Consider the following 12,786-nt stretch of genomic DNA (forward strand, 5'->3'; position numbering starts at 1 on the left):
ATTTAGTTTGCCTAATCCCCTCTTAGTGCATGTGGGGAAACTGAGGTACACAAAAGGAATTCCTCACCAAGTTAGGGGCAAAACTTAGCACCCCTTGTCTCCCAGATGGATATCTTCTTGTTTTTTCTTTTCTTTTCTTTCTTTTTTGAGATGGAGTCTTGCTCTGTCACCCAGGCTGGAGTGCAGTGGTGCCATCTTGGCTCACTGCAACCTCCGCCTCCCAGGTTCAAGCGATTCTCCTGTCTCAGCCTCCTGAGTGTCTGGGATTACAGGTGCGCACCACCATGCCTGGCTAATTTTTGTATTTTTAGTAGAGATGAGGTTTCATCATGTTAGTCAGGGTGGCCTCAAACTCCTGACCTCATGATCCACCCACCTCGGCCTCCCAACGTGTTGGGATTACAGGCATGAGCCACCATGCCTGGCCGTACATCTCATTATTAAAGGCCTCTCCTCTCTTTGTGGGTGAGGGGGAGATGCCTCTGGTGGGAAGACCAGTGTGGCAGTGACTGTGAGTGTCTGTTAGTGAACTTGGTGGCTGGTTGAGGGTCTGTTGTGGTGACTGAGGACACATACAAAGTGCTTTTCTCAGTGGTCACCTTGGGGTTGGTGAATAGGGAGTCAGAAGATGGCTCCTGTCCTAGGGCACTGCCAGTCGATTTGGAAGATGAGATGCCTGCTTAGCAGTTTGAGGAAACACAGACCTTGGAGGATCTTCTGGTTGCCTCTTCAAGAATTCATTCTATTCCCCTTCTGCTCCCACAATTTGCTTTTCTTGGGGGTGTGTCTTGATTGGCTCAAGCCAAGAAAGTGTGGCGTCTACTCCTGCCGTAGCGATAGCTTAGGAATAGGCAATGACCCAGACCTGAACCAATCAGTGCATGGAATTGCCCCTGGCCAAAGTGGTTGATTGAGGCTGGTGCAACCAGAGTTGTGAGAAGGCTCTCATTTGATGGTTGGAGAGGTCACACTTGCTCCAGAGGTCATGATGTGCAGATCTGAGGCTTGGAACTGCTGCAGACGTTTTGCTACCACAAGTGAAGCCAGGCTGAGGACACAGTTGACAATTTGGAGCAGGGCAGAGCTGAGCGAACAGCAGAGAAACAGCCAGAGTCTTGCTCAAGCCTCCCTGAAGAATGAAAACCCCTGGACTCTAGTTATGGGGGCTAATAAATGTTGTATACTGTTTAAGGTAGTTTGAGTTGGTTTATCTGTCATTTGTTATTGAAAAAGCATTTTTTTTTGGCTGGGTGTGGTGACACACATCTGTTAGTTCCAGCTGCTTGGGAGGCTGAGGCAGGAGGACCGCTCGAGCCCAGGAGGCAGAGGTTGCAGTGAGCTGAGATAGTGCCACCGCACTCGCTCTGGCAACAGAGCAAGACTGTCTCAAAAATGAAAGAAAAGAAAAAAGAAGTTTTTCCATTTTCATCAAAAATTGTATTAAAGATTTTCTGTGTGCTGGGTTCTATAATATATTCTTATAGGGAATAAGACCTATATTATCCTTACCCTCTGAGAGCAATAAAAAAACAGAAATACCGAGGCAGGCAGATCACTTGAGCTCAAGAGTTTGAGACCAGCCTGGGCAACATAGTGAGACCTGTCTGTATTTAAAAAAAAAAAGAAAGAAAGAAAGAAAAGAAACACAAATATCACACGTAATTATAGACAGACACAGCCAAGTTGAGGAAGAATAGAAGCAAAACCGAAACAGTTTTTCTGGCCTGATCACTGATGAGGTAGAGATCATTTATTTGCCTGGTCTTTGCTCTAAAGATCTGGTTTCTTGTTGGTTTTCTCCATGTTACTCATGAACCCCAGGAATTCTGGAAAATTCTCACCTTTCTAAGATCAAGAGAAGGTGTAGCAGTAAGGAGCACTTTGAGTGTCAGGGTGACAGAGCCCAGAGGCAAGGCCCATCTGCAGGAAGCAAAGTGACAAAATCCTGGGCGGCCCCTTGTTTAATCCTAGCATTGTCAAGGAAGAAATCTTAACTGATATTTGGATGACAGGCAATCATGGGGAAGTGTGGGTGTGGATGGGGATGGCCAGAGATAGATGTGACTATTTTTTCTTTTCTTTCTTTTTTTTTTTTTCTTTTGGAGAAAAGGACTTACTCTGTTGCCCAGGCTGGAGTGCAGTGGCGTGATCAAAGCTCACTGCAGCCTCGACCTCCTGGGCCCAAGTGATTCTCCCACCTCAGGCTCCAAAGTAGCTGGGACCACAGGTGTGCGCCACCATGCCTGGTAAAATATATTTATATATGGGTGTGTGTGTGTATATATATAAATAAATAAATATATATGTGTACATATATAAAATATATGTGTGTATATATATATATTCTTTTTGAGACAAGGTCTTGCTCTGTCACCCAGGCTGGAATGTAGTGGTGTGATGATTGTTCACTGCAGCTTCAACCTCCCAGGTTTAAGAGGTACTCCTGCCTTGCCTCCTGAGTTGCTGGGACCATAGGCACACACTACCACACTTGGCTAATTTGTTTTTCCTATTTTTTGTAGTGACAGGGTCTCCCTATGTTGCCCAGGCTGGTCTCGAACTCCTGGACTGAAGCAATCCTCCTGCCTCGGCCTCCCAAAGTGCTGGGATTACAGCTGTGAGCCACCACATCTGGCCAGCTGATTATTTTTTATTTTTGTAGAGAGGTGGTCTCCCTTTGTTGCCCAGGCTGATCTCGAACTCCTGAGCTCAAGTGATCCTCCCTCCTTGACCTCTCAAAGTGCTAGGATTATAGGTGTGAGCCACTATGCCTGGCCAGATGTGGCTTTTGCTTGAAATGTGTTCCAGAGTCCTGCCTAAGTCCCGCTCCTCTGAGAAGCCTTCTCTCCCAGCAGACCTGGAGGGCAAGTGCCAAGAAATGCTCTGAGCTGTTTCTTCCTGAAAGTGGGGCAGCTTGGGCTGTCAGCAGGGTTTCTAGCACCGTTGGGGCCATGGAAAGAAATCTGTCTTCCTAGAGTCACTGGCTTTTTATCCTTCCCTTCTGTTTGTGGACACGTACCCTCTTGGGAGGGTATTGATCAGAGGCGACAGCACTGATCACGCCTTTGACAGAGGTCTGTGCACACGTCCACATGGGCACCTGTTAGCATGTGCTTACTAGAGCTACAGATGGCTTCCTGCTGCCCCACAGGTGGGGTTCTTTACCTTACTTTGCCCCTTGGTAGGTGATGACCAGTGGGCTCCTTCCTGGAATATTTATACATGCAGAAAAAACATGAACTTACAAAGAAAACCAAGTCTGTTCAAGTACACTTAGCAAAATATTTCAACATTTGTGATGAAGTAACATAAATGTTTCCTTATTAATGCAATAATAGCTATCTTGTGGCAGGCCTAATTACTACTATAATTCAAAGTAGGGATGGAGACCCTAGTGACATTTGAAATATCTGTAGCAGCTGTGATGTTATATGAAAATATCTGTGATTTCTACTGGCCACGAAGTCTCTGGAAATGCTCAAAGTATAGGGATTTATTATCTACATTCACGTTGGAAAAATCTTAGAAAAGAACCAAAAAAACAAAAATCTTGGAGGTCAGGTCCAGGCGCGGTGCTCACGCCTGTAATCCCAGCACTTTGGAAGGCTGAGGTGGGTGGATCACCTGAGGTCGGGAGTTCAAGACCAGCCTGACCAACATGGAGAAATCTCATCTCTACTAAAAATACAAAATTAGCTGGGGTGGTGGTACAAGCCTGTAATCCCAGCTACTCGGGAGGTTGAGGCAGGAGAATCGCTTGAACCCGGGTAGTGGAGGTTGCGGTGAGCCGAGATTGCACTGTTGCACTCCAGCCTGGACAAAAAGAGCAAAACTTTGTCTCAAAAAAAAAAAAAAAAACTTAGAGGTCAGTGAAAATAAAGATGTAACTTTTTTCCTATCCAAGTTCATGGGACCCCTGCATTCTATCCATGGACCCCATGGGGAGTGGTTGTGCATCCCAAATTAAGAACCCCTGGGTGACAGGTAGTTCAAAAAATGCTTGTGTGTGTGTATTACATTGTGTAGTGTAGATATATGCCCTATGCATCTCCAGGATTTTCTCCTACCAAAATAGAAAGCTACAGGAGAACACCTCTTCCCACTCCAGGTGGGCTGCTGGGCACACACACACACACAGTGACAGGCATGTCAGAGACACACTGCATGTGTAACATGCACATGCTTGTTAGCAGCACAATTGGGGCCATGTGCAACACACCCCCGCAGAAGTGTACACACAACTTACACTTATACCTGCCCACAGAGCTGCTGGGACACATGCTCACACACAGAAGCATGTGGACACATATGCCTGGCTCTGTACCCAGCGCTTCCTGTACACATGTGCACACAATTCTAAGTTCTAGGCAGGGTGGACAGAGGAGGTCAGATTCATGCTATCTGGACACTGCCCCCAGGCACTAAGGAGGCCCAATCCAGGAGGATCAGAATTCTACCCAATCCACTCTCCCCAGGTGCAAACCAAGGAGCCAGTGAAGCTCTTAATCTGCACCCTAATGGGATTTGGTCAACGTCGCTGTGCCACCATGAGTGGGGCTGCCACGGAGCCCTCGATTTGAGCTTGTCTGACCCTGTGGTGGGGGAGTGGGGCAGTGGGCCCAGTACAGTGTGGGGGCCTCCTCAAAGGAAAGCATTCTTCATTGGTAATGAACATTATGTCTGCAGAAACTAATGGCCCAACCTCCTATTCAGTTTATGTAAAATAAAACAGGCCATATGCTGCTGCTTTCAGAGTTTGGGTGTTTAAATTAAATGTTGTTCAATGAATATTCAAGCCCATTTGCTCCAAAGTTGTGCTCAATGTGTTGGTGGCTCTCATCCCCCTCCTTCCTCGCAGCCCCTCCCTGCTCCAGTACCCAGGGTATTAAGCCATTAGAACGGGGTGTGAACATCCAGGCATCTGTCTTCCAACGGAAAGTTGGATATTAAAATGCCGGAGCAGATGACAGTATAAATAAAGACATACAGTGAGAGGCTCGTCTGGTTATTTTTTTGTTTGGTAATTAAGACTGAGGAGGTTTTGACTTAAGTTCTGTCTTATTGAGAAACAGAGGTAGGGGGCTGAGACCATTCCACCTCTTCCCTCTTTACTTTGCCCATCTGCTTAGAGAGGGGCTTCTGTGTTGGCCTCCATGTAACTGGCTTATTGACGAGTGTTATGTTGGTGGCATAGAGATGTGAAATGATTTTATTTTTCTCCAGATCCTTCTCTCTGCTGAACTCTGTCAAATTATCTGTAACCCAAGCTGCAGCAGAGTCCAGAGTTTTATGGTCACTTGTAGCTGAGTCTGGTTCAAAACTGGCTCATTTCTGTTGGAGCTCCCACCTTCCCCATTGGAGGCCAGACCCGTGCTTGGGTGAGGAAAGTGGGGAGGGGCAGTGTCTCTTCTCTCATGCCTCTGCCCACTCCAGAGTCTTGGGTCTTCCTGTCTGGGGTTGGAGGCAGGGCTTCCTCTGGGGGTGGAAGGTGACTCTACTGTGACCCTGCTTCATCAACAGTTTGCTTCCCTGGCTGGTGTGGTGGTTTCCATGTAGATGGTGGGGCAGGTGTCCTTGGGACAGAGTTCAGCTCATGCCAGCATCATACATCACTGAATATCCCTTCCGAGAGAAGCTGGGGGCTCTCTTTAGCCCTGTGAGTGGTGCACTGCCCCAGCCCCAGCCCTCTTTCTGAGTGGGGCATTGTGTCTCCTGGACTGTCCTGGGATTCCGACCCATCCTCTGACCTCCACATCTCCATGTGGCTCCACAGGAGGGGCCGTGAAATGGGGGTGCAGAGGCCCCCACTCTTTTATTCCTGAGCAGTCTACCCTGTGCCTTCCATACCCTGCTGGTGGTGTGGGATCTTCCACAAGCCCTCTGCCTTCCGAGATCTCTAGGGGGACATGGGCACCGATGCTCACATCTATTCCCAAGCTCCAGGTGTCCTGGGTTAACCTCGTGGGAGCACTCCCTCCCTAGATCTTGTTCCTCTCCCACGGCAGCCACAGAGTGGTACTGCAGATCCTGCAGGTCGGCAGGCACCTGACTGGGGAGGGAAACACCATCTTCCATCTTTCAGGCACCCCCATTTCTTTTTTTCTGTGATAAGGAAGACTGGAGACTCTTTTTACATTTAAGTTTTGAATAAATAATATATTTACATGATTCAAAAACCGAAAGAATGTAAAAGGCAAATAACAAAATACCTTTTTTTATTATACTTTAAGTTCTCAGATACATATGCAGTACATGCAGGTTTGTTACATAGGTATATACGTGCCATGGTGGTTTGCTGCACCCATCAACCCATCATCTACATTAGGTATTTCTCCTAATGCTATTCTTCTGCTAGACCCCCACCTTCCGACAGGCCCCGGTGTGTGATGCTCCCCTCCCTGGGGCACTCCCATTTCTATGAGGGATTCTTTTGGAGCTCCTCTCATCACAATGATGGCTCTCTACATGACCACGTCCCCCACCCCCTCTTTTTTCTCTTCCCTCATCAGTCTTTCCTATAGACGGTGTGTGTTTGTGGTTTGGAGTGGAGCCTGGTATTAGAGGGGCTGGTTCTGTTTCTTTTTGATGAAGACCTTGGGGACATGTCTGCCGCTGGTGGGTCTCTTTAGATATGTGATAGTGAGCACATGTTTGCATTTAGTTTTGTTTCCAGTGTCTTGGGGCTACAGTTAAAAAAAAAAAAAATCTCACTTGAGATCCTGTTGCACACATTTAGACTGAGGGTTTGTTTAGGACTGGAAAGATTTTAGAAACATCATGAGGTCCTCCTGCTTTTCCCCTTCACTTCTATCCCTAAGTCACCTCCCAACCCAAATTGCTCCCATGCCTCTAATTATCCCCTCCGTGCGGGAGACCCCCAAGTCTCCTCCACCAGCCCTGAGCTTTCTCTGCAGGAGTCCTCTGTGGACTTCTGTTTCTGTCTTATTGAGAAACAGAAGTAGGGGGCTGAAACCATTCCACCTCTTCCCTAAGGCGGGAAAAGCTATCCCACCAGTTTCAGTCTGCTCATACCCAACCTCATCATCTTTCCTTCCCTTCTTTCTCCCACAATCCAAGCCAGTGTTTTCTCTATAGTAAGAATTTGCCCCACAAGCACTCAATTGAGCAGGTACTATGCACAAAGTCCTGTGATAGGTGCTGGGGATGCAGGGACAACCAAAAATGGTTGCTGCCCTCAAAGAACTCTTGGCACTGTGGGAGCCATTGACCCAAGGAGAGATCCTCAGTATGAAATGGGAAGAGCTAAGGTAAGCACAGGGCATGAATATGCCACCTTTCCTGGGCACAAAGGAACGGCTTCTGGGAGGGATGATCTTTGGGCTCAGTCTCGAATTGCAATAAGTAACAAAGTAAGAAATAGGAGGCATTGCAGGGAAAGGAAACAACAAGAACAAAGGCATGGAGGCACGGACTAGCATGTGCTAAGAACTTGGAGCAGTTCCATGTTCCTGGGGTCAAAAGTGCAGGGTGGGGAGTGGGAAAAGATAGGCTGGTTTCCTGACTCTGTTTCTAGCACCTCCCTCCTTTCAATCATCCATGGGTGAGTTGTGGTCGACTCCTCTGCACCAAACCTTCACCCCTGCCGTTCATCCCATCACAGGGTTAATGATGGGGTGGGGTGGCTGACCACATGATATCTTCTCATTTGGATGCTATGTAGCCAGTAGGTGAGGATAGTGAAGTCTCCCCTATGGGAGGTGGCCTGGAGGGACCAATTGGGGTAAGACAGGTACCATAAGGCCAGCGCCTTTGCCCTCACCCTGATCCTTCCTCTAGGTTCTGCTCTTGGTCTGAATTCTTAATCTCCTTGATCTTTGACTTCCCTTTGCTTTCTTAATCCTTGACTTTGCTGCAGAATTTGGCCCCCAGATTCCATCTGGTCCCTTGAATAGGCAGCCCGGTTGGATCCATCTCCGTTGGCATTGACATTTTACACATGGCAGGACAGTCCTCAGGAAAAGGACCTGTGTTGTGTGGACCCTGAGGTATCTTTATGAGTTCTGGCCTGGCCAGCTCCCCACAACTCCTGGCTGCCACTCAACTGTCCAAGAGGATTGGGACCCTCTAGCTGAGGTTGGTTGGTAGCCTTCTTCCCTAGCGTGTGTGGGTCAAGAGAGATTGGCAGGGAGCCAGTGTCCCAGCTGAGAATCTGTTCCTGGGCTCAGAAGAAGCGGAGTGTCCCTGCCTAGTGACCCAGGGACATTCACAGATACGTGATCCATGGTGGGTGTGCTCCATCCCAGTTTGATGGGAGTCCCGGTCCAAAGCACGTACCTAGGCTCCTGGCTCTTTCAGGCAACTGGTGAGAACTCACAGAATACATTTTCTTTTTTTTGAGACAGGGTCTTGCTCTGTCTTCCAGGCTGGAGTACGGTAGTGTGATCATGGCTTGCTGCAGCCTTGATGTCCTCAGCTCAAGTGATCCTCCAACCTCAGCCTCCCGAGTAACTGGGACTACAGGCATGTGCCACTACACCTGCCTAATTTTTTTATTGTTTGGCAGAAACAGGGTTTTGCCATGTTGCCCAGGCTGGTCTTGAACTCCTGAGCTCAAGCAATCCACCTGCCTCTGCCTCCCAAAGTGCTGGGACTACAGGTGTGAGCCACCCTTCCCGGCCTAAATGCATTTTCTTGATAACTAGAGCCAAACAATTCTGGAGGGGAACATGCTATAAGGAAACCATTCATTGATTTCTTCATCCTTCCACTCTGTGGCAGAGCCTGCAGTGGGAATTGGAGGACAGCAGAATGAAGAAGATACAGCTCTTGTTCTCAAGGGGTTTGTGGTTTAGTGGGAACTGTGAGCATGCTCTGTGATGTGTGTGTTTAATGGCAGTGGGCAGCACAGCCAGCCACCTGCAGAGGGGGAGGGGTGCTTCTTAATACCTGGGTGCTTTTAATCTACATGTTGGGGCAGGCTGACCTACAGGAACAAATTGCAGTGCAGCAGACTATGGGGTATAGTTCTGGGACATATTGTGTGATACAGAGAGGGTGAGGTGCCCCCCAGGAGAGGAAGGCTCTGAACTGCGTCCATCAAGAGTGGCTCTGGGGTTGACAGAAGTGATCTGTTGCTTCACTGGGCAGAGGCAGCCCTCCTGACTTTCTGAGATCTAAGAGTCCGGTCGTGCTAATCATCCTGGACCTATTCCAGGGGTCCCTCCCACCACCCACAGACAAAAGGTAGCAGCTCCAAGGCTTGGGACTTCCTTCTGGCCCTGAAGCTGGGAAAGGGAGTGCCCAGGAGAGGAACAACTGGTCCACCCATGTGGGGCTCCTCTCTGCAAAGGGGAGTCGGATCATCCCAGTGAGAGGTGGGAAGGGCAGGCGGGAGTCAGATGATTTTTCTGTGAGTTGGGATCACAGTTCTGCCTCCCCCAGAATGTTTGTTATGAGCAAACACATAATTTGTGAAAGTGTTGGGAAAAGATCAGCTCCTATGAAAAAATAAAGCACTATTCACACTTCTACCTGAATTTCTCTCATTCTGGTAGAACTCCCCCCACCACAGATGAGTTTCTTAAAACCAAACAACAAACCAATCAGCTCACCCCCACTCACCCCATCACAACATGTTTATTTAGTGCCTACTTGTTGCTGGTTACTTACAATGAAAGAAAGGCAGGCAGATGGATAACCTCGTTCAATATTTTATGTGAGATGCATTATTTTACTAAATCGTTCCCAAACCATACCCATCAGATCCTACCTATCTCCATGGGAGTGGAGACATTTGAGCAACAGAGAGGTTAGGAAATTTTCCTGAGGCCACAGGGATAGGCAGTAGCAGAGCCAGAATTTAAACCCCAGTCTTCTGTCTCCAAATGGCCTGCTTGGCTAATGCTAGATTGGCCTTGAAAGGTTATATTTTTATTTAGTTGAGGAGACGCTTTCAGTTCCAGGTGACCAAAACAAACAATTCTTTATGCCGTGGCTGGGCTGAAACTTCCTCAGTGAAGGGCAGTGGCTCCGGGAATATTTTACACATCTCTTTTGTCATCTTCAAAGGCATCTGAGCCATGGTGTCCTGAGTTCTGTGGTGGCCTCGTCTGCAGACTCCCATAGGAATTTAGGGAAGTCTTTGCAGGCATGTGGGGGTTGGCCCCTTGGGAAGAACAATCAGAAATGTGGAGCCATAGCCCGTACCCATGGCCAAGAAGATGCCCCGCTGCTCCTTCGGGGTGCCCCACGGGAAGCGCTATCCCATTGTTGTGGGCGGGAGTCTATGCAGCCAGCTCAGGCACGAGGGTTGCAGGTTGGGGGGGCCCGGGCAGGGCACGGTTATTGGAGTGGGACAGGAATGGATGTCTAGATGGACAGTGAGGCCAGCGGCTGGTGAGAACTGGATCTTGGAAACCCCAGAGAGGGAGCAGCTGCTCTCTCTGTCTCCTGTCTCTCTTGGGCTAAGTGTGGCTTAGCTCTTTGCCTATTTCTGAGCTTCTGCTCTGTTTTCCAATTTGAGCCAGGTTTCCCCTGCTTGCTCTGGCTTCTCTGCTCTGTGCGCCCCCCTCCAGCTTCAGTTTGCAGGTAGCTTGGTTTTCTAGAGGGCCCCTTGCGGCCGTGACCACACACAACCCTAAATGCCATCACCATCTTACCTACATTCTGTTTTTTCTTTCTACATTTTGTGATTTTAAACTAGGCGAAGAATTCCATGAAACATGCGAAAAAAGCAAGGATGGCCGAGCGCGGTGGCTCAAGCCTGTAATCCCAGCACTTTGGGAGGCCGAGAGGGCGGATCATGAGGTCAGGGATCGAGGACCATCCTGGTAACACGGTGAACCCGTCTCTACTAAAAAATACAAAATCTAGTACACCGCGCCGGGCGACGAGGGCGGGCGCCTGTAGGTCCAGCTACTTGGGAGGCTGGAGAACAGGAGAATGGCGGTGAACCCGGGAGGCGGAGCTTGCATGCGAAGCTGGATCTGGCACTGCACTCAGCTCTGGCGCAGAGCAAGTACTCCGTCTTCAAAAAAAAAAAAAAAAAAAAAAAAAAAAGAAAAAAGCAAGGATGTGCCCAGTGCTGAAAGCCTGGGCCTGGAGTAAGAGTATGGGGGCAGGAGGCGGCGGTGGCTCCCGGGTTAGTGCTGAGGAGCTGCATTTAGGTTAATGGGGACTGGGCCAGGGCAGGGGCAGGCCTGATGGTGACATTAGCAGTTGTTGTCTGGAGCAGCCCTGGGAACCTAGCTCTGTGGAAGGCAGGGCAGGGGTGGTGTCCCCAGGGGAGGGGTGGCATCAACCCACAGATGCACTCAAGGCTCAGAATTGTTGGAAGGGGTGGGTGGATGCTGGTCAGTGGGTGCCCAGGCTGGACAAGTGAGTGCCCCTCCAGACACAGGCCTTGGGAGACTCAGCATGTGTCCCTTTCCCCATCACAGAGCAAGGCAATGTTTAAAAACTGGAACAGATGCCTAGGAAGCAGGTACTGTGGCCATTCCAGGCACCTAGAACAAGGGCAGGCTTCAAACAGGGAGGCCTGTGGCAACCCCTCCCATCTTTGGAGCTGAGGGAGGAGACGGGGGAGCCAAGAACAGAGAGAGGAATATTTTACACATCTCTCTTCTCATCTTCAAAGACGGCTGGGCCATGGTGTCCTGAGTTCCGTGGTGGCCTCATCTGTAGACTCCCACAGGAATTTTGGAAAATTTTTGCAGGCCTGTGGGGCTTGGGCCCTTGGGAAGAACATTCAGACAGTGTGGAGTCATAGTCTATACCCAGGGCCAAGAGGCCTCGGAAGATGCCCTGCGGCTCCTTCAGAATGCTCCATGGGAAGCGCTATCCCACTGTTGTGGGCGCTGGGAAAAGTGGCCAGGGGGACAGACAGAAGGAGGATGGTCTTCTTGACCCCATCATCTTCAGGGCCAGGGGCACAGAGTTGGCCCATCCTGCCAGCCTCATCACCCCTCAGAAGAGGCCACAGTTCTTCTAGCTATGATTTTTTATTTTGAGACAGGGTCTTGCTCTGTCACCCAGGCTGGAGTGCAGTGGTGTGATCGTAGCTCGCTGCAGCCTCTAACTCTCGGGCTCAAGCAATCCTCCTGCCTCAGGATCCTAGTCCCAAGCAGCTGGGACTACAGGTGCATGTCACTGTGCCTGGCTATTTTTTTAAATTTTTTTTGTAGAGATGGGGTCTCACTCTATTGTCCAGGCTAATTTTGAACTCCTGGCTTCAAGATATCCTCCTGCCTCGGCCTCTCACAGTGTTGGAATAATAAGCATAAGCCACCACACCCAGCCCTTCTGGCTGTTCTTGATGGTGACGTCAACCGTGCTCTACACATTCTGTTTTTCGTGTTGGTGACAGCACAGGTGACGTGTGCATGGATCTCCCTGGTGTCCTTGCACTATTTAGGCCCTCTCACTTACTCTGATGTAGCTGGCGGCCTTGTCAGACTTGCTGACCCCTGTGTACTTTCGGAAGCAGGTGGTGGGGGCTGCGTGTGATTTTCTCCTCACACAGGTCCTTCTTCTTGATGAAGAGGATGACAGATGTTTCCATGACCACTTGACACAGATGCTGCCAAACAGCTTCATGTTCTGGTGTGTGCTCAGCTGGCTGAGTAGGGCTGATTCAGCTCATCCTCAGCTCAGGCCACAGATGCTCAAGGTTGCACAGAAGATGGTGGCTGTGATGCCCTCAAAGCAGTGGGTCCACTGCTGCCCAGACTGCTGACCACCACCTCAGCCATCTCAAAGAGAGTAGGTCCCTGGAGGTAAAGGGCATCTTTAAGTAGCTCCGCAGCCCAACCTGTTGTGTGGGGGCAT

This window comes from Rhinopithecus bieti, unplaced genomic scaffold, assembly GCF_001698545.2.
Source record: "Rhinopithecus bieti isolate Rb0 unplaced genomic scaffold, ASM169854v2 scaffold_81282, whole genome shotgun sequence".
Classification (NCBI taxonomy): domain Eukaryota; kingdom Metazoa; phylum Chordata; class Mammalia; order Primates; family Cercopithecidae; genus Rhinopithecus; species Rhinopithecus bieti.